This window comes from Dreissena polymorpha, chromosome 7 (genome assembly GCF_020536995.1).
Source record: "Dreissena polymorpha isolate Duluth1 chromosome 7, UMN_Dpol_1.0, whole genome shotgun sequence".
In the NCBI taxonomy this organism is placed as follows: domain Eukaryota; kingdom Metazoa; phylum Mollusca; class Bivalvia; order Myida; family Dreissenidae; genus Dreissena; species Dreissena polymorpha.
In genome coordinates, this window is record NC_068361.1 from 19,158,111 (window position 1) to 19,178,821 (window position 20,711).

At 36.9% G+C, this 20,711-nt stretch overlaps 1 long non-coding RNA gene across 1 annotated transcript; it reads right to left on the reverse strand.

Moving 5' to 3' along the window:
- Window positions 1-5,714: 5,714 nt before the first annotated feature.
- LOC127837832 (uncharacterized) lies at window positions 5,715-8,308 on the reverse strand. Its single transcript, XR_008029494.1, has 3 exons — window positions 7,413-8,308; window positions 6,833-6,933; window positions 5,715-6,325 (listed from the first exon to the last, which is right to left on the reverse strand). It is a non-coding gene; the product is annotated as an uncharacterized LOC127837832 (long non-coding RNA).
- Between the last annotated feature and the right edge of the window lie 12,403 nt (window positions 8,309-20,711).

Sequence of the window (20,711 nt, forward strand, 5' to 3'; positions counted from 1 at the left end):
TCGATATAAAGCTTTTAATGAATAAGCTAAAAAATGACGAAATCTGTGAAAAGGCCCCTTTAAAAGGGATAATGAAAACAAAAATCGCTACGACGCTGCATTTTTAACGGGAATGAATATAATAGGGTGACTTTTTACGTGCTAATAATGAGCTTAATATTTGTGGAATCAGTTTTGTGCGGGTTTTATTGCCTTTTGTGTCTAAAATATGTTACATCTAGGAACCAAATTGTTTGTTTTGTTAAATCCTCCCCCCCCGGGTGGAAAATGGTACCATGTGAAATTGAAATTAGAAGGCACAAGGTACCTTTTTGCGCCAATAGGGCGAAATCTGACCCCTCTTTACTAGAATGATGACTTTATAGTTCATTCCGGGTAATATGACTAACCTCCAAACATTGAATGATATGGCAACTTCCTGTTGAACGAATATTAAAATATATGTACATGTAGCATTATATTAGGCAGATATCAAAGCAATAGTCTAATACAAATTAATAATTGACGGAGGATGAAAGCGACACACACCTATACATATACCAATACAAAGTCCACATAGAATGTTTGCTTACAAGATATACTGTCTTAACCGTAAATTTAAATCACTAGTCGAAGTTCGCTTTATGAGCAGTTTGAACATGTCTTATTTTCGTACAGCTATATAGGATATATTTGGTATTCAACCTTGAATGAACCATACGTAAACCAAACTACAATAAATTTGGCCTAATAGTCCGACCTGCGAATCTGTAAAACATATAATTATCACTTAAAGGGGCATTTTCACGTTTTTGTAAATTGACGGAATAAAAATAAATTGTTTCAGAATCGCACATTTTTGCTGTAGTTATGATATTTGTAAGTAATACTGAACATTTACCATGCTCTAAAATATCCATTAAATGCATCTTTCCACGATTTAAAAACCTGAAAATTATAAAGCGTTGCAACGCAAAACGATTGAAAGTATAAAATACCTCACTGATTGTTTGAGCACGAATGGCCAAGTGGTCTCAGCGATAGACTTTTACTCAAGGGTTCAGTGGTTCGTGTCGTGCCCAGTTTAGGATTATTTATATATTTAATTTTATTATTGTTTTTTTTACTGGAGCTTTTAGACCCAATCTTAACATTTATCAATATAAAGCATTTAATGGCAAACTTCAATACATGCCAAAATCTGTGAAAAGGCACCTTTAACAGTAACTTAGTAGGTAAACACGGCACGCGGTTTAGACATATGGAAATCGAAAGTGGTTTTGTAAAGAAATCACAAAATGGCGTCTAACTTGAACAATTCGCAGCAAAAGGGATCAGACGTATTTTACGACGTTTGTTGTTCTGTTTGCGAAGAGGATGGGATACATAATGAAGGACTGTTTCATTGTAAAATATGTTTTAAAACATACTGCGACGAATGTGTGAAAATGCACAAAAAGCTACATAAGGATCACGCGGTGTCAGCGAAATGTGACGGTGAAAGCTGGTATGTTGCGAACAAAGTGGACGATACTATAGAGTTATGTGAGGAGCACACGACTGAGAGACTAACGATGTTCTGTGAAGATCATGAACAGTTGCTATGTCATTTATGTCTCCTGCTAAGTCACAGGTCAGTGAGTATTGATATAAATTTATGTTAAGGACAAGTACAAATCATACCTGTTTCACGTGTGTGTGTGTGTGTATATCTATATATTCTACCACCACCACCACCACCACCATTAATTTAATGTAAATCCAGCGTTATAAGTTGAACTTTAGTAAATATAATATTTAAATCACTTTTCTTCTTAATTTAAAGTGTTTGTTAGCAAAAAATCAACAACACAAGTTTACCAATTTTAGTTAAAACAATGTTTTTCCCCAATAGTAAGGGACAGGGCCCCATTCCCAAAAAAATGAAAAAAACGACTGTAATTTCAAAAATACTACTACTTATAATGATAATAATTGTTATATTAATAATAACAATAATTACTATAATTATATGCTATTATGATTATCATTTCTATTATTATGCCCCCCTTTGAAGAAGAGGGGGTATATTGCTTTGCACATGTCGGTCGGTCTGTCGGTAGGTCTGTCGGTCTGTCGGTCCGTCCACCAGGTGGTTTCCGGATGATAACTCAAGAACGCTTGGGCCTAGGATCATGAAACTTCATACACTGATACAGGTACATTGATCATTACTTGCAGATGACCCCTATTGATTTTGAGGTCACTATTATGATTATCATTTCTATTATTATGCCCCCTTCGAAGAAGAGGGGGTATATTGATTTGCACATGTCGGTCGGTCTGTCGGTCGGTCTGTCGGTAGGTCTGTCGGTCCCTCCACTAGGTGGTTTCCGGATGATAACTCAAGAACGCTTGGGCCTAGGATCATGAAACTTCATACATTGATACAGGTACATTGATCATTTCTTGCAGATGACCCCTATTGATTTTGAGGTCACTAGGTCAAAGGTCAAGGTCACGGTGACCCGAAATAGTACAATGGTTTTCGGATGATAACTCAAGAACGCATACGCCTAGGATCATGACACTTCATAGGTAGATTGATCATACCACGCAGATGACCCCTATTGATTTTGAGGTCACAAGGTCAAAGGTCAAGGTCACGGTGACCCGAAATAGTAAAATGATTTTCGGATGATAACTCAAGAACGCATACTCCTAGGATTATGAATCTTCATAGGTAGATTGATCATGACTCGCAGATGAACCCTATTGAATTTGAGGTCACTAGATCAAAGGTCAATGTCACGGTGAACCGAAATAGTAAAATGGTTTTCGGATGATAACTCAAGAACGCATACGCCTTGGATCATGAAACTTCATGGGTAGATTGATCATGACTCGCAAATGACCCCTATTGGTTTTTAGGTCACTAGGTCAAAGGTCAAGGTCACGGTGACCCGAAATAATAAAATGGGTTTCAGATGATAACTCAAGAACGCATACGCCTAGGATCATGAAACTTCATGGGTAGATTGATCATGATTGGAAAATGAACCCTAGAGATTTTGAGGTCACTAGGTCAAAGGTCAAGGTCACGGTGACCCGAAATAGTTAAATGGTTTCCGGATGATAACTCAAGAACGCTTACGCCTAGGATCATGAAACTTCATAGGTACATTGATCATGACTCGCAGATGACCCATTTTGATTTTGAGGTCACTAGGTCAAAGGTCAAGGTCACGGTGACCCGAAACAGTAAAATTGTTTCCGGATGATAACTCAAGAACGCTTTTGCCTAGGATCATGACACTTCATAGGTACATTGATCATGACTCGCAGATGACCCCTATTGATTTTCAGGTCACTAGGTCAAAGGTCAAGGTCACAGTGACATAAAACGTATTCACACAATGGCTGCCACTACAACGGACAACCCATATGGGGGGCATGCATGTTTTACAAACAGTCTTTGTTATTAGTAGTATTAGTATTATTATCATTATTATATCATCAATATCATTATTGTTGTTAGTATTTAAATATTTATTTTTATCATTATTGCTATTTATTGCCCTTATCATCATGTTCAACAATCATCACCACCAACATCTCCATCATCACCATTATCGCCATTAATTAACATCAACATTATCAGCATGAGGTAAGACTCGACGTAGAATAATCAGAATAATCTACACCCATATGTTCCGTTAAACGCACATTTGCATTTCAGGCAATGCAGTAAGGTGTTTACATTGGCTGAACAGGCCAAATCAAACTCACAACGTATACCCCTTGTTCAAGTGACGAAAGGAATAGAAAAGTCGCAGAAGCGTTTAAAGGATATGGTGGACAAAGGAAAAGATACCATAAAATCTCTAAAAGCTTCTTACGAACAAATTTGTGAAGAAATACTTGATGAACGTCGACAGATCAACGAGAATCTTGACCGACTTCAGCAAAACACCATAAGGGAATTGGAATCAATTCACGAGCGCTTAAATAATTCCATTGAAGATGACACCAAGCGATGCTTAGAATGTATTTCAAAGTTAAAGATATATGGCGCTAAGCTCAAAGACAATATTCTACCTGAACGAACGTTTATTACGTTAAGAAAATGTATTGATCAAACTGCTGCAGCAGATTCACTCCTTAAAAGCATGCTCAAGAATGATGGAACTGATATTAAATTCCAGCCTAACCGTGAATTGATTCAATGTCATGCAGACTGCACTGATCTAGGGAAAATCATCATAGGCGATCCACAACATAACGTTGATCCAAACAAGATTGTCAGCATCGAGGACAAGTCAGAATATAATGTTCAAACAGCTACTGATAAATACACATGTGCGATAACGGGTATATGTACGACTTCCAACGGGGATCTCGTAATTGCTGACTGTTACAATAATTGTGTGAAACTCCTTAATCAGGCATACAAGGTGATTGATCAAGTTCAGCTTCCTACTACTCCGTGGTCCATGTGTAGCATTTCCTCCTTTGAAATGGCGGTGACTGTTAGCAAGTATAATGCCCATGCTGTTTGCAAGTATGAAGCTGATGCTCTTAACGGGATTCATTTCTTACGGGTAGATGACGGAAAGATTATACGCAAACAGGTTCTAAAAATGAATCATGCCTGTTATGGAATTGCGCATGTCGATGCAGAAGTGTTTGTGACTTCCGGTACTGCGTTGTACGAATACACAATGGACGGACGGTTAGTTAAGAAGTTATACGAAGATAGAACTCGACAAGCCCGAGGTGATATATGAGTACATTATTATTTCCTTGTTTCAGGGATGCTTTGCTTTTTGTGTTTACATATGCATGAACTTGATAAAGATGAGATCTGAGCGTATATTGTATCAATACGGCTGTAAATTAAAGGTTATATTACACTAATTCCGATTCCCATAGGGTCCCATTATAAAACTGACAACTTTCACAGCATTTTTCTTGCCTTTCCGACGTATCAATTTTTCCGAACCTGGTATCATTTTAAAGATGGATCTGTCATCTTCCAATAATTGCAATCAAAAACATACCGTCTCGCAACTATTAAGCAAGTAAATCGCTGTCGAATGAACCCACCGTAGAAAAACGCGTTTCGGAATCCTAATTTCGACAAAAGCCCCACACAATAGAAAACACACCCTCAAAAGTTCATCTTTTAAGTTAGCTTCCAATCCAAGGCATCAAAGTACTCCAGACACATACAGGATATTACAAATAACCACAAAAGACATGTCTCACATTGTTAAATGGCTTATATTCAAGAAGAGAAAAGGAACTCTTTAGAAATAGGCACTACTTTCGAATGGACCACGGAGGGATACACAATGATTTAGTGTAATGTAACCTTTAAGGGAACTCAACTTTGTCCCATCTTTTTCAAACTTTCTCCACATGAGATTTCAACTATTTCCACAATGAATATGCAATTTCAGTGCATTCGGATGGGGGAAAAGGCCTTAAAATGGCCATTTAAAGCGGTGACTAAATTGGCCGCAGTCAAGTCGGAATGCATGACTTTTAGTCTAAGTGACGACAGCTGATTTGGTGTCTCCAATTATTGTTACGCGTAACTTTTATGGCAAAAACTGGTATCATTGCATGCGAAATTCACCAATATATCAGCAAAAGGCCCAAATAAATGTATTGATTGTGAATCGGTGTACTTTTCTTGATGAAATAGGAGACTTTTTTTTAATTTTAAGCATTTTTTTCAATAAAAAACTCACTGACAGCATATAAAATCATGTTTTTTAAGAAAATTATTATTAAAAGCTTCACTTACAATCTAAACATACACATTGCAATTACAAAAATTAATGCTATTATGATGAGAGGCATAATTTGCAGCTTTCAAGCCGATACAAGCCGGCTACCCAAAATTAACACTTAAAAAGGCGCAAAGCGCTCCTTCAACAGCTTACGACACAAAGTGACACTTAATGCGCATCCAGATAGTCTCTCTCATATAAATAAGTCCTGTTAGCGACATTTTATTAAGTATTCTCTTTAAAATCCAGTGTTGAAAGCGTAAGTTTTGCAAAAATGCCCACAGTCACCATGCAAAAGAGCACGTTTGCTAAGGAATTCCTACGCGAGTGGCCACACTAATGTCGTGGCAGGAAAGTCATTTGGGTGTGATTCCTCTGTAGTTCAGTGTACATTCATTCCACTACCTGGGGATGACTATCAGGATCAATTTTCCCAGCTGGGTGTAGTGTTGACCTTTCAGGATGTTGATGGAACGTCCACAAGCGCTGCACCACTGCGGCCTCTGTTCAGGACACAGAGTCGGATTGAGGTGTACACAAACCCGCAGTCAGGCCAGGATCATCCAGACCTTTAATGAAATAAAATGTTTAGGCCCCTGAAACTGGCAATTATGTTCAACACTGAGATAAGGAAACACATAGAGGAGACATCATGCCATGGCTTTCTCATTATCGACACGGCAAACTCGAGCAGCTGGGGACTTGGCTCTAAACAAAAACAGGAATGCTCCATCAATGTGAGCAAGATGGCATGTCAGAGTTAAAAAGGGCAAACAAACAGACAAAAGAGATATAAAGGAAATTAGAAATTAAATGCCAGAAGTAATTGTAAGTATTGTTTTTCTGTCTGCAAGGGTTGCTGTGGAAAATAGTGCTTAACGCATAGTTTGGCCTGTAGGGGTTCTGCTAGCAAGAACAAATCGAAGTCATATCTGCCCGCGAACTGTAAGCTTTAGATAACCATATCTGATGAAGTACTGCTTTGAAAATGCATTCTGATTGTACTTGAACCAGATCGCATTGACAGCACAAGGCTTCAGACCCCCCAAAAGTGTGAGGCTTTCAATAGTGCTTACCTGATACCAGACCGCATTGCCCAAGACAGTGACTTTCTCCCGGAACTGCACAGGCTGCATCCGCAGCACAATCCTTAAGCTCAATCATGGTCTGGCTAACTCTGAAATAGTGAAATCTGAATTTACAGATGCTCATTTGTCTAAAGGTTATGAGTTTATTGCCTATCTTATTAAAAGCAAACACAATGACATGCTTAAGAAGACATGTGCATTTCTGAAAAGACATACAGCTGCCCGATACTTGACTAGGAAAAGGCGCTATGGTCTTCACTCTGAAATTCATTACTCTAAGGGCTTAACAGAACAAAAGCCAGATCTTACAGCTAAATGGCCCCACCTACAGCTAAATATGCTTTATAGGTTGAAAATAAAGTTATTTGTCTGAAGAACTAGTGCTATTAACTCATCAGCTATGTTGCTCCACTGGCCGCAATTCTGTAAACATAGTGTATTTATGGTAATACCTAGTCTACCACCTGCTGCGCACCATTACGTCCACTGTAAATACACAGCTAAGTTAGTACTTTAACGAACAAACTGAAATTCATGTGTTAATTAAACAATCAGTATGATGACTCACATTGAAATCATGTCCAGTGCACCAGTCAGAGCAAGACAGCTAGCGGATTGTTGACCATCGACGGCTCAAGGACAAACGGTCAGGCCTACAAACAAAGAGAAAAATGGCATAAATGGGCTGCATGCATGTAATTTGGCATATTTTTCATCTTGCTCTCCACCTGAAACTTCAATCTAGGGACATAATAATATTTACATTTAAGATTTGTTGGAAATGTTACCCTTACTTGTCCATACCAGGTCCCCCACCCATCCGGAACAGTCCAAAACCACCTTAAACATCCATTTGGACCAAAATATTGACATCTCTCATCTATTTTAGCACCCAAATCATCAAAACATTCATTAAAATTCATTTTCTACTTGTCTCGCTTGCAGACGAATCCACGTGACCTTGACATTGCAGTAAATGCGCTTTTTAAAGGTTATATTACACTAATTCCGATTCCCATAGGGTCCCATTATAAAACTGACAACTTTCACAGCATTTTTCTTGCCTTTCCGACGTATCAATTTTTCCGAACCTGGTATCATTTTAAAGATGGATCTGTCATCTTCCAATAATTGCAATCAAAAACATACCGTCTCGCAACTTCTAAGAAAGTAAATCGCTGTCGAATGAACCCACCGTAGAAAAACGCGTTTCGGAATCCTAATTTCGACAAAAGCCCCACACAATAGAAAACACACCCTCAAAAGTTCATCTTTTAAGTTAGCTTCCAATCCAAGGCATCAAAGTACTCCAGACACATACAGGATATTACAAATAACCACAAAAGACATGTCTCACATTGTTAAATGGCTTATATTCAAGAAGAGAAAAGGAACTCTTTAGAAATAGGCACTACTTTCGAATGGACCACGGAGGGATACACAATGATTTAGTGTAATGTAACCTAAATAGGGCAGGCACATGGTGAAGGACCGACTTTAATGTTCTATAAGGGTTACAATGACGTTAATTGAAATCATGCACTCTAGTCCGTTTCCGAAACGTCATCTCCGATCAATTAAAATTGTTTGACAGGTATTTCAATTATCAAAGTATCTCAATCATGACATTAATGAGTTATGCACTAATAATGTTATTTACAACAAAAGAAGCTTAACACACTAAGCATCACATGCGGTCACAATTTTTCAAAATTTCTTATATTTTTAAAGAATAAATGGCTTAAGTCTTTAATGTTATAAAGTCGTAATACTCTTTTAAAGTTGATTTAGTTTTTTTTTAAATAAATATTTTCCTATTGTTTATTTCAGGTATTTTTCCATTTAAAGGTTATACATTTGAACGATAACTGTTTGATAACTATTGATATGAGAATAAGTGAGCTTACGCTAATACTATTAAGATAGAAATACTAATATTCAAGATTTCGTGCCAGATTGTGTAAGTTGTATTCCTCATTTAGTTGCAGGTGTTGGGGTGAGTCCGGATGGGAAGAGGATCTATGTGACGGACTTTGGAAATAAGCTTCGCACGCTGACCAGGGATGGAACAGTCACAGCTACGCTCCAGGATCCCGCATTTAAACATGGCAGGGTTACAGCTAACATACATGTGGCAGCCACAGGGCAGGTTTTCGTCTTTGGTGACAACTCCATAAGTCAAGTGGATACAGTCGGCAAGACAATCCTCAATACCATCTCTGTTGACATTGCATACCCTGCATCTGTCTACTTTAATGAAGAAACGAGAAAACTTATAGTTGGATTTTTGAGCCACGACAACATCAATGAGTTCAAAACAAAAACAGTTCCGACTTTTTAATTGACAAAAAAGCAAATAAAGAAAGTAATTACAGCATTACGTAATTTATACTATTATTCATTTATTAACCGAATTTCTATTTCAATACATTAAGAAGCTTTTATAATTTAATTCAACCGTTTTATTATTTTCCTTTTTTGTACAATTTTACATGAACGGTATTTACGTAGTGCATGTAATTTACTTTCGGTAAACGGTTGCGATTTTATTAATAGCATTGAATTTTGGTTTTTAAGTGCATGTTTGTTTTTGTATGTATTAAAGTTTTTTAGACTTTTATTCAGATTTAATTTCATATCGTCATTTAAAATGTGTCCTAGTTAAAGTCATGACAGTCAGATTAGCTACAATTAGACCTGATCAAAACATGGAAATAATGTCATTCATTATAGTTAGCTCACCTGAGCATGAAGTGGCCAAGGCAAGCTATTGTAATCACTCTACGCCTGTTTTCTTTCAGCGTGTATTGTGCTTTGTGTGCCATCAACTGTTAGCTCATTAACATTCTAGAGTTAACATGTTTTATCCGATCTTGATTAAACTTGGTCAGCATATTTATCTGGACACTTAATTAATATGAGTCACGTTAGCGTAAAAATAGGTTACCATGTAAAATGTTAAAAAAAACAACACAATTGTCACCACTTTAAGGCCTTATTTATTACTCATTCATGATAAAACTTTGCCGGAATTGTAATCCTGACATTGTCTAGGCCAAGATTGAATCTGGGTCCCTTGCTTCCCAACCTCAGGTCACCAGGTCAAATCTTTGAAAAACCTTGTTACTAATCTAAAGGCCCAATATATGACTCAAACTTGATGAAACCAGGACAAAATGTTTATATGACAATATAAAGGTCAGGTTTGAATCTGGGTCAGGTGTGGTCAAAAACTAGATCACTTGGTCAAATCCTTGAACTCAGATGAGCGCTATACTGCCTTCGCTGTGTAGACTTTGTTGACTAGATCGTGTATAAGATATTTGACTCCATAATATATTTCATCTGCAAAAATATTTGAAATTTGAAAAAAAAGTTGTGTTAGTAATGATTGTGAGTGAATATGTAAATAATATTGCTTTTTGCTAGTAGCTGTGAAATAAAGAGCAATTGCATACAAAATATTTAGAGTAATAAGAATATGAATGATTATGACGTGGTTATCATTCACAATTTTATTGTATTATATCCGGTTATCGTCGTTATATCATATAAAGATAGTGTATTGTTGTTACTAATCACGAAGTCAATCAAAGCCTTAAGGAACTTCTATCTTTCAAATGTTGTAGATTTTGTATTTCATAAATTAAAATCACCTCTTTTGGTTTTGTTCCAAATGGATAGACAATATGCTTAATGGGAATTGGAACATATTTAAAAACTGAATGAATAATATCATCGTACCCATTGTTGGTCAGTCATTGTAAGCAGGGATTACATATACAAATTCAATTTATAACTACCGAGTTGTTTATTTTTAGCGTCAATAATTGAATGCACGTTAATATTTCTTGTATATATTGATAAATTGATAATGTGAAACAATACTACCATTCTTGAAGGAATGTGAAAATTATGTCAAGAATAGTGTGATGCACCTGCAGAATTTTGTCAATTTGTTCTTTAAACTTTGCATCAACCAAGTCTTGATAAGCTGGAGTTTCACTTCTTTATATTGAGCTATCTACCTTGTTTCAAGATAAACACTTCAACGTGAAATTGCATCTATTCCTTAAGTGTAATGTACATGAACGCATTTCACTTGATTAACTGCGTGAATTTGTATCTGGGTATAGATCAGTACAAAGAGAATAACAGGTTACTGCCATGTAGTTGTGTAATTTATTAGGCATGAAGGCGAAGAAAAAAGTGAATGGCGAGGCTTGCCGAGTGGTTGTTTTATACGTGTCGAGTATTTTTTTATGTTTATTATAAATTCAAGTAAGGATTTTTAAAGAAATCATGAAATATAATCAAGCTGAATTTAAAAAACAACAACAATAACATGAATATGTTTTTTGACGTTTGATTTGTTTACCAAGACGTCATGAGCACTTTCGTTTTTTTTAATGTGTGTGTGTTGCATCTTGTATCTACATAATATAACAAATTGGTATCAAATTGTTTGTGTTGTTAAGTAGAAATATGACCTGCGTCGAAGCATTGACTCATATAACAACTTCCGGTATACGTAATAATTTTTTTATCAAGTATGAAAAAAAGAGAATAACTGGTTAAGCTAAGAATAAATAAATGGCGAGGCTCGTTTTTATTCGTGTCGAGCCTGATATTTTACATAACGATAAGTAACATATTTTTTGTTTATCATAACTTTACGCCGCCATTTTGAACGAATTATTAAAAAGAACTCTTCCGCTCTGCACCTCTGGCGGGAAATATTTGTAAAATAAGTTTGAGCAGTTTTGATGATTTGTGTGTATTGAATGTACTACATCTTTGTATCAATTCGTTTGACTTGTTAAATCTGTTTCATTTCTGCCGAAATTGAATACTTTACATTTGATTTCGAGTAATATGTCGTACCTCTATATATTGACTGCGCCTCTTTATCTCTTTATCATACCACTATATATAATTTATCACACCTGCGTTGATATCGGCTTGATACAAAGGTGCCTGTTGTATTAAAACACAGAATCAGTAATTGTTCAGTTGGTGAATGTTTTTAGGTTAGCCTATAAGGCTTCCAAATCTGGCATTGGTACCACTCCAAGCGCCTTAGAAAAATATAATTATATGAGCCGCGCTCTGTGAAAAGGGGCTTTAACGCATTTGCGTTAAGTGACACTTTCCGCCTAACCTTGGTTTTTCCTAAGAAAAGACTTTCTTTACACAAACAATATCATAAGGGCGGAAAGTGTCGTCACTGATTAGCCTGTGCCGACTGCAGAGGTTTAATCTGGGACGATACTTTACACACATGAATTCGACGCCCTTTTTACAGAGCACGGCTCATTTGTTCTGTTGCGTCTATTCTGACAAGCATTGTTTGTTATGATTTCAGAAGCATGAATGTTTTTGGTTTATTTTATTATCTCAGTTATTGTTTTGTTTAAAATGATGTACGTTTAGAGTTGCTGTATGTATAAAAATATTATATGCGATTGTTTTATGTTAATTGTCATTTAAATACTATGTTTTAAGTTTGTTTTTTTTTTTCTAATTTGCTACTGGAATTTTCTATTTGCTTATGTATGGTCTAAATAATACATGTTTGTATTCGTTCATTGAACTAATAATTCTTTTCTGCCTGATCGAATTATTTTATGCATCCTTATACTCGCAAGCTTTAGTTCGGCCTGTGTACCTACCCCAAGTGATATTTTGGACTGTGTTTCCAATAAAGTAATTGCATGTATTATGATTACCAAGCATTTACTTTTAACTGTATATTTTTCTTGTCCGGATTTACGAATGTCGGTGTTGCTACGAAGCGTATACCGGCACATCACATATACATTAAACTGATTTACAGACGTCAAATCTCACTCACAGTTCTGCCCAGCATGCAGACAAGCGATTTAAACAAATGGCTTAAAAAAGGTATTGGTAAATGTAATAGGGCGCCATATACACAAAGAGGACTCTTACCATTGAGGGGATATATAATAACTCATCAACTCAACTTAGATTTGACGTAACCAAGATGACACACTTGTCTCTGATTATATCGTTGGATAATAATAACTCAACCACATGGACTCATGAGCTTTGTAGGATCAGATAACGATTTATTGCATATCGTACGGAGGTTCCGGAGATAATATATCATCGAAACTATCGTAAAATCTTGTCTTTGTCATATAAATAAATCGTAATCGTCAACGTACTGTCATATACAGAATCATAATCATGCTCATAATTAACATTGCACGGCCTTTTGTAGTGCCAAGATTGTGTATCCTCGTGCATTTAATAATTTAATAGACTTGCTTACAGACTTAAAAATACAATTTTAGATATTTTATCACAAGTTCCACAATTTAAAAAACTGTAAATAAGACAAAGAAGTAACACAAATATCGCAAACTCATCCTGTTATTGTGTTGGATGAAACATTTAAAATCGGCGGCCGTCCTAGCAAAGCTTTACATGAATAAATATAGGATCTGGCACGAGTTGTCATATCATACCATATTTTATTAAACGACTTCAGGAATTTTGTTAGTAAGCGAGCCTTTGTCGACCTTACTAACGAATTTCCTGGACGAGTTTAGTAAAAATATCGTATGATATGACAACGAGTTTCAGATCTTTTTTATCACATTACGGAATCCGGATAGGGCCAAGTTGAGTGTCGCGTGTCGACTTTCGATGTCGACACACGACATTCTCGCGACATTCTCTCGACACTCAATACGACGCGCGAAAATCATGCGACAATCAATATTTGAGTGTCGCATGTCGCGCTGGGTTTTAGAAAAAAAAATGCAGAAAATCTTGACTGTCGACTGATTTGTCGCGCGTCATATTGAGCGTCGAGAGAATGTCGCGAGAATGTCGCGAGAATGTCGCGAGAATTTCGTGTGTCGACGTTCGAGCGCGACACTCGACATTCTCGCGACATTCTCTCGACGCACGACAAATCAGTCGACAGTCAATATGATATATCGTGAGAATGTCGCCTGTCGACCTAGTCAATCACTAGGTCGACACACGACATTCTCTCGACGCTCAATACGACGCGCGACAAATTAGTCGACAGTCAAAATTGACTGTCGACTGATTTGTCATGCGTTGAGAGAGCGTCAAGAGAGCTTCGAGAAAGCGTCGAGAGAATGTCGTGTGTCGACCGGTGTGTGAGTAATTTTGTCATTTGAAAGCAAGGTGTTATAGTCACTTTTTCAGCATAAGTAAAAATAGCGGCATCTAGTAGAAGCAATAACAGCAGCAGCAGCAGCAGCAGTATCAGCAGCAGTAGCAGCAGTAGCATAATCAGCAGTAGCAGTATTAGTAGTTGTTGTAGTCGTAGTAGTAGCTGCAATAGAAGCAGAAGCAGCAGTAGCAGCAGCATCAGTAGCAGCAGTAGCAGCAGCAGCAGTAGCACTAGTAAAAATTGTTGCAGTAGTAGTAGTAGCTGCAGTAGAAGCAGTGGCAGCATTAGCAGCAGCATCAGTATCAGCAGCAGGAGTAGCAGCAGAAGCAGCAGTAGCAGCAGCAGCAGTAGCAGCAGCAGTGGCAGCAGTAGCTGCAGTAGCAGCAGTATCAGCAGTAGCAAAAGTAGCAGCAGTAGCAGTAGTAAAAGTATTAGTAGTTTTTTGTAGTAGTAGTAGTAGTAGCTGCAGTAGAAGCAGTAACAGCAACATCAGTAGCAACAGAAGCAGCATAAGCAGTAGCAGTATCAGAAGTAGCGGCAGTAGCAGCAGCAATGGCAGTATTAGTAGTTGTAGCAGTAGTGGTAGTAGTAGCTGCAGTAGAAGCAGAAGCAGCAGTGGCAGCAGCATCAGTAGCAGCAGCATCAGTAGCAGCAGCAGCAGTAGCAGTAGTAGTTGTTGTTGTAATTTAGTAGTAGCTGCAGTAGAAGCATAAGCAGCATTAGCAGCATCAGTATCAGCAGCAGGAATAGCAACAGCAGCAGTGGCAGCAGCAGCAGCAGTAGCAGTAGCAGCAGCAGTAGCAGCAGTAGCAGGAGTAGCAGAAGTAGCAGATGTAGTAGTAGTAGTAGTAGAAATTGTAGCAGTACTAGTAGTAGCAGTAGTAGTAGTAGTAGAAGTAGTAGTAGTAGTAGTAGAAGTAGTAGTAATAGTAGAAGTAGTAGTAGAAGTAGTAGTAGTAGTAGTAGTAGTAGTAGTAGTAGTAGTAGTAGTAGTAGTAGTAGTAGTAGTAGTAGTAGTAGTAGTTGTAGAAGTAGTAGTAGTAGTAGTAGAAGTAGTAGTAGTAGTAGAAGTAGTAGTAGAAGTAGTAGTAGTAGTAGTAGTAGTAGTAGTAGTGGTAGTAGTAGTAGTAGTAGTAGTAGTAGTAGTAGTAGTTGTTGTTGTTTTAGTAGAAGTAGTAGTAGCAGTAGTAGTAATAGTAGTACAATAAGAAGTAGTAGTAGTAGTAGTAGTAATAGTAGTAGTAGTAATAGTAGTAGTAGTAGTAGTAGTAGTAGTAGTAGTAGTAGTAGTAGTAGTAGTAGTAGTAGTAGTAGTAGTAGTAGTAGTAGTAGTACTAGAAGTAGTAGTAGTAGTAGTAGTAATAGAAGTAGTAGTAAAATTAGTAGTATTAGTAGTAGCGGTAGTGTTAGTGATACTGGTAGTAGTGGTAGTGGGACTGGTGGTAGTGGTAGTAGTAGTTGTAGTAGTAGAAGAGTCAGGAGTAGTAATAGCAGCAGTTGCAGTGTAGTAGCTGTTGCAGCAACACCAACAGTAGCAGTAGTAGTAGTTGTTGTAGTAGCTGCAGTAGAAACAGTATCAGCAGCAGCAGCAGTAGCAGGATCAGCAGTAGCGACAGTAGCAGCAGCAGTAGAAGCAGTAATAGTTGTTGTAGAAGAAGTAGAAGCTATAGTAGAAGCAGTAACAGCAGTAGCAGCAGCATCAGTATCCGCAGCAGGAGTAGCAGCAGCAGCAGTAGCAGTAGCAGCAACAGCAATGGCAGCAGCAGCAGTAGCAGCAGTAGCAGGAGTAGCAGTAGTAACAGTTTTAGTAATTGTTGTAGTAGTAGTAGTAGTAGTAGAAGTAACTGCAGTAGAAGCAGTAACAGCAGCTGCAGTAGCAGCAGTAGCAGCAGTAGCAGCAGCAGCAGTAGCAGCAGTATTATCAGTAGCAGCAGTAGCAGGAGTTGCAGTAGTAGCAGTAGTAGCAGAAGTAGCAGCAGTAGTAGAAGCAGTACTGGTATTAGCAGTAATAGCAGCAGTAGTAGTAGTAGTTGTAGTAGAAGTAGTAGTAGTAGTAGTAGAAGTAGTAGTAGTAGTAGTTGTAGTAGCAGTAGAAGTAGTAGTAGTAGTTGTTGTTGTAGTAGTAGTAGAAGCGCTAGTGGTAGTGAGGCTGGTAGTAGTGGTAGTGGGACTGGTGGAAGTGGTAGTAGTTAATGTAGTAGTAGCAGGATCATGAGTAGTAATAGTAGCAGTAGCAGTGTAGTAGCAGTTGCAGCACTACCAACAGTAGCAGTAGTTGTAGTTGTTGTAATAGTAGTAGTACCTGCAGTAGAAGCAGTAGCAGCAGCAGTAGCAGTAGCAGCAGTAGCGGCAGAAGAAGAAGCAGCAGCAGCAGTAGCAGCAGCAGCAGAAGGAGCAGCAGCAGTAGCAGCAGCAGCAGCAGTAGTAGCAGCAGCAGTAGCAGCAGCAGCAGTAGCAGCAGCAGCAATAGCAGCAGTAGTAGCAGTAGCAGGAGTAGCAGTAGTAACAGTAGTAGCAGTAGTAGCAGAAGTATCAGCAGCAGTAGTAGTAGTAGCAGTACTATTAGTAGCAGTAGTAGTAGTAGTAATAGAAGTAGTAGTAGTACTAGTAGTAGTAGAAGTAGATGAAGTAGTAGTAGTAGTAGTAGTAGTAGAAGTAGTAGTAGTAGTAGTAATAGTAGTAGTAGTAGTAGTAGTAGTAGTAGTAGTAGTAGTAGTAGTAGTAGTAGTAGTAGTAGTAGTAGTAGTAGTAGTAGTAGTAGTAGTAGTAGTAGGAGTAGTAGTAGTAGTAGTAGTAGTAGTAGTAGTAGTAGTAGTAGTAGTAGTAGTAGTAGTAGTAGTAGTAGTAGTAGTAGTAGTAGCAGTAGTAGTAGTAGTAGTAGTAGTAGTAGTAGTAGTAGTAGTAGTAGTAGTAGTAGTAGTAGTAGAAGTTATAGTAGTAGTAGTATTAGTAGTAGAAGTAGTAGTAGTAGTAGTAGTAGTAGTAGTAGAGTAGTAGGTGACTGAGATAATCGGTTGAAGACGTTTCCATGACAATATGACATCCGCCTGTTTAGAATTAGCATATGCAATAGTAAGTAAGTGACAACTTAACACGTTTTTACATTAATAGGCAACACGTTCTTGATGAATATCTAAGTATTTGAATTTTGCTGATTTATGTACTGATCTTCAAGTTTGTGCGTATTTTCGATGTGATTGTCTCGTTTTATTTCTCCTAAAACCAGCATTCACGGCAAATTTATCTCCTCGCAATTCATGATTAATGCAATTCCAATATTAAAAGACAGTCCAGGATAAAACTGGACATATAAACTGGACGTGTACCTCTTTCACTTTTCATATACCATTTGTAGATGGTCAATAATATTCCTCTTAAAATTATTTTTATATTAATATACGCTGCGCAATATGTTGTGCAACCTGTCGTTACGTTATGTTTTATATTCATAGGTTTATTTAGCCCTAAACCCCTTAAATAAGCGGTTAATATTACTGCACAGTTGGGTTGCAAAAGGTATTATAGGAAACATTTTTCAAGTGTTCTACCTGCTGGCAAAATAAGCAATATGGTTAGCTATATATTTTCCATGTTTAAATAATTTCATTGGGGATTATGCGGTTAAATGTCGTGTATTTTAATTGTCTAACGTTTGTATTCAATATTAGTTCGTGTATAGTAATATAAACTGAGTGCAAGTTTATGGTTGTTTGGTTAAGCCTTGTTTCTAAACACTTGTGCAGATAAGGTGGAGTGAAGTGTTTTGTTTTAAATAGATCAAATATCTTTATTGCGAAGGGCTTTTTCGTAGAGGTTTTTGTCGTAAGCGTAAGTAGTTATAAATTTTATGTTTAAGCGCATCGATTCATCCGATTCAAGTGTTTACTTTCATTGCGTCGTTAAGGCTATGCAAACGATAATTGTTTCTGCTACCCACTTTCGTTTTAATTTTAATTTGTGAAATGTAACAGCTTCTGAGACATGTCCGTTGTGTGTTATTGTTTCATTTATGTATAATATGCCGAAATCGATCCAGTTAGAAAAATGTAAATATTTTCCATTTTATTTAATGAATCCGTTACCACACAATATTTGAAATCGTATATTTAGGAATGTTTGGGGTTTCGGTTTGGTTTAATATTGTTTGATTATATTTATTGTTTAATGAGATCACTGTAAAAGGTCGATCTTTATTTTGGACAAAAGTTAAGGACTTAAATAAATCTAAATTCGTTTTAAAAGTGTATTGGTCATTTACTTATCGGTTTTAAAAAATGTTGATATATTTTTTCAAGTTGCATTATCTTTATGACGTAATGATTTAATCAACATTTTCAATAAGTTTTTAAGTCAGTCATTTCTATGACACCTTCTTACGTGTTGCCAATTTGCTAATATTTTATATTAAAAATCATGAAGCCACAGAATGTCGAAAAAAAATGAAAAGGGACATACTTTTGTAATTTAGAACGTGCGATGATAAAAATCGCACATAATCAACTTCATATTCTAAGAAACATTTTTGTAATTTTGAACGCTGAACGTTGAACAGTTAAGGAGAACGCATGTGCAAAAGTTTGTCTACAGACAGACAGACAGGCAGACGGACAGACAGGCAGGCATACAGACAGACAGACAAATGTTCGCCGTTTCCGATTTTGGAATTTTCGAGTTTTCTATTTATTATAAAATATTTTATGAAAACAAAAACATTTTTGGACGGGGATTTTCGATAAGGGAGGGCGAGGATAAAATATAGAAAATATTTTTTCAAGCCATATAATGATTAATCAATATGTCTTCTTCATTTAAGCCTAAAATGTTCGTCTGTTTGTGATGTTAGCTTTTAAATCTATAAATAAATGAATATTTTAGTTGGATAATCTGAGAAGTAGTAAGCTTAAACTACGGGCATTGTCTGATAAGTAAGTGATCTTATAAATATTCAGGTGATGGGAAATAGCACAAGTATAATCTACGATTGTCATATGGAATATTATATAACTGTATATAGAGAATTACAGGTTATTGCCTGAGTTTTTGTATAAATCAGGCTTATAATAAATAATTCGTGCTGAGCCTGATATGTTACAAAACTGTAACCTTCCTGTAACTGTCGCCGCGACTGACACGCAAAATATCGTGTTTCGCTTCGTGTGTCTAGTGTCTCCCTTTGAACGTGACACTAGACACAAGTAGCGATACTTGATATTTTAGGCGACGCACGATATATTTCTTGAAAGTCGCGGCGACGCACGCTATTTTTCTTGACAGGCGACGCACAATATTTACGCGACAGTCGCGGCAACGCACGATATATTTAACACGATATATCGCCTTTTGGGCTACCTACACAAGGGCGATATATCGTGTTAAATATATAGTGCGTCGCCGCGACTGTCAAGAAAAATAGTGTGCGTCGCCGCGACTGTCAAGAAAAATATCGTACGTCGCCGCGACTTAGAAGAAAAATATCAACTTTCGCTTCGTGTGTCTAGTGTCGCCAATGATGAAAGAAGGGCGAGATTGTGGATGGCACTATCCGGATTCCGTAGTTTGTTTGGTTTTTATTGCCTTTTGTGTCTAAAATATGTTACATCTAGGTACCCAATTGTTTTGTTAAATCCCCTCCCACCCTGGATGCAAAAGGGTACCATGTGAACTTGAAATACGAAGGTGCAAGATACCTTTTTGCGCCAATTAGGCGCAATCTGATCCTTGTGTACTAAAATGGTGCCTTTATAGTTTATTCCGAGTAATATGACTAACCTCCAACCATTGAATGATATGGCAACTTCATGTTGAACTATTATAATAATATATCATGCATCGTTGTATCAGGCAGATATCAATGCAGTGGTAGAGTTAAAATTAAGACGTGAAAGAGGATGAAAGCGACAAACATCTATAAATATACCAATACAAAGTCGACATAGAACGTTTACTCACTAGATATGCTGATTAACCCGTCCATTTAAATCACCATTCGAAGTTCACTTTATGAGCAGTTTGAACATGTCTCATATTAGAGATGCGATCGGATATATTTGGTATTCAACCTTGAATGAGTCATACGTAAACCAAACTATATCAATTTGGCCTAATTGTCCGACCTACAAATCTGTAAACCTATAATTATCACTTAAAGGGACATTTTCACGTTTCGGTAAATAGACGAAATTAAAATAAATTGTTTCAGATTCGCACATTTTTGCTGTATTTATGATATTTGTGAGGAAAGAGTAATACTGAACATTTGCCTTGCTCTAAAATATTCATTATGTGCATCTTTGGACGATTTAAAAACCTAAATATTATAAAGCATTGTAACGCAAAACGATTGAATAATTAAGAGAGTTGTTGTCGTTATATTTTCTAATACTACGAGGATTGCTTACATAGAGAATAAAAAACCTCACTGATTGTTTAAGCACGGATGACCAAGTATTCTAAGCGATAGAAATTTACTAAAGGGGTCAGGGGATCGTGCCGTTCCCAGTTGAGGGTAACTTGTTTTTCTTTCTTTAATGTTATTCTTGTGTTTTTATTGGAGCTTTTAGATCCAATTTTAACATTTATCAATATAAAGCATTTAATGACAAACTTCAATACATGCCTAAATCTGTAAATAGGCCCCTTTAATAGTAACTAAGTACTTAAACACGGCATGCGGTTTAGACATATGGAAAT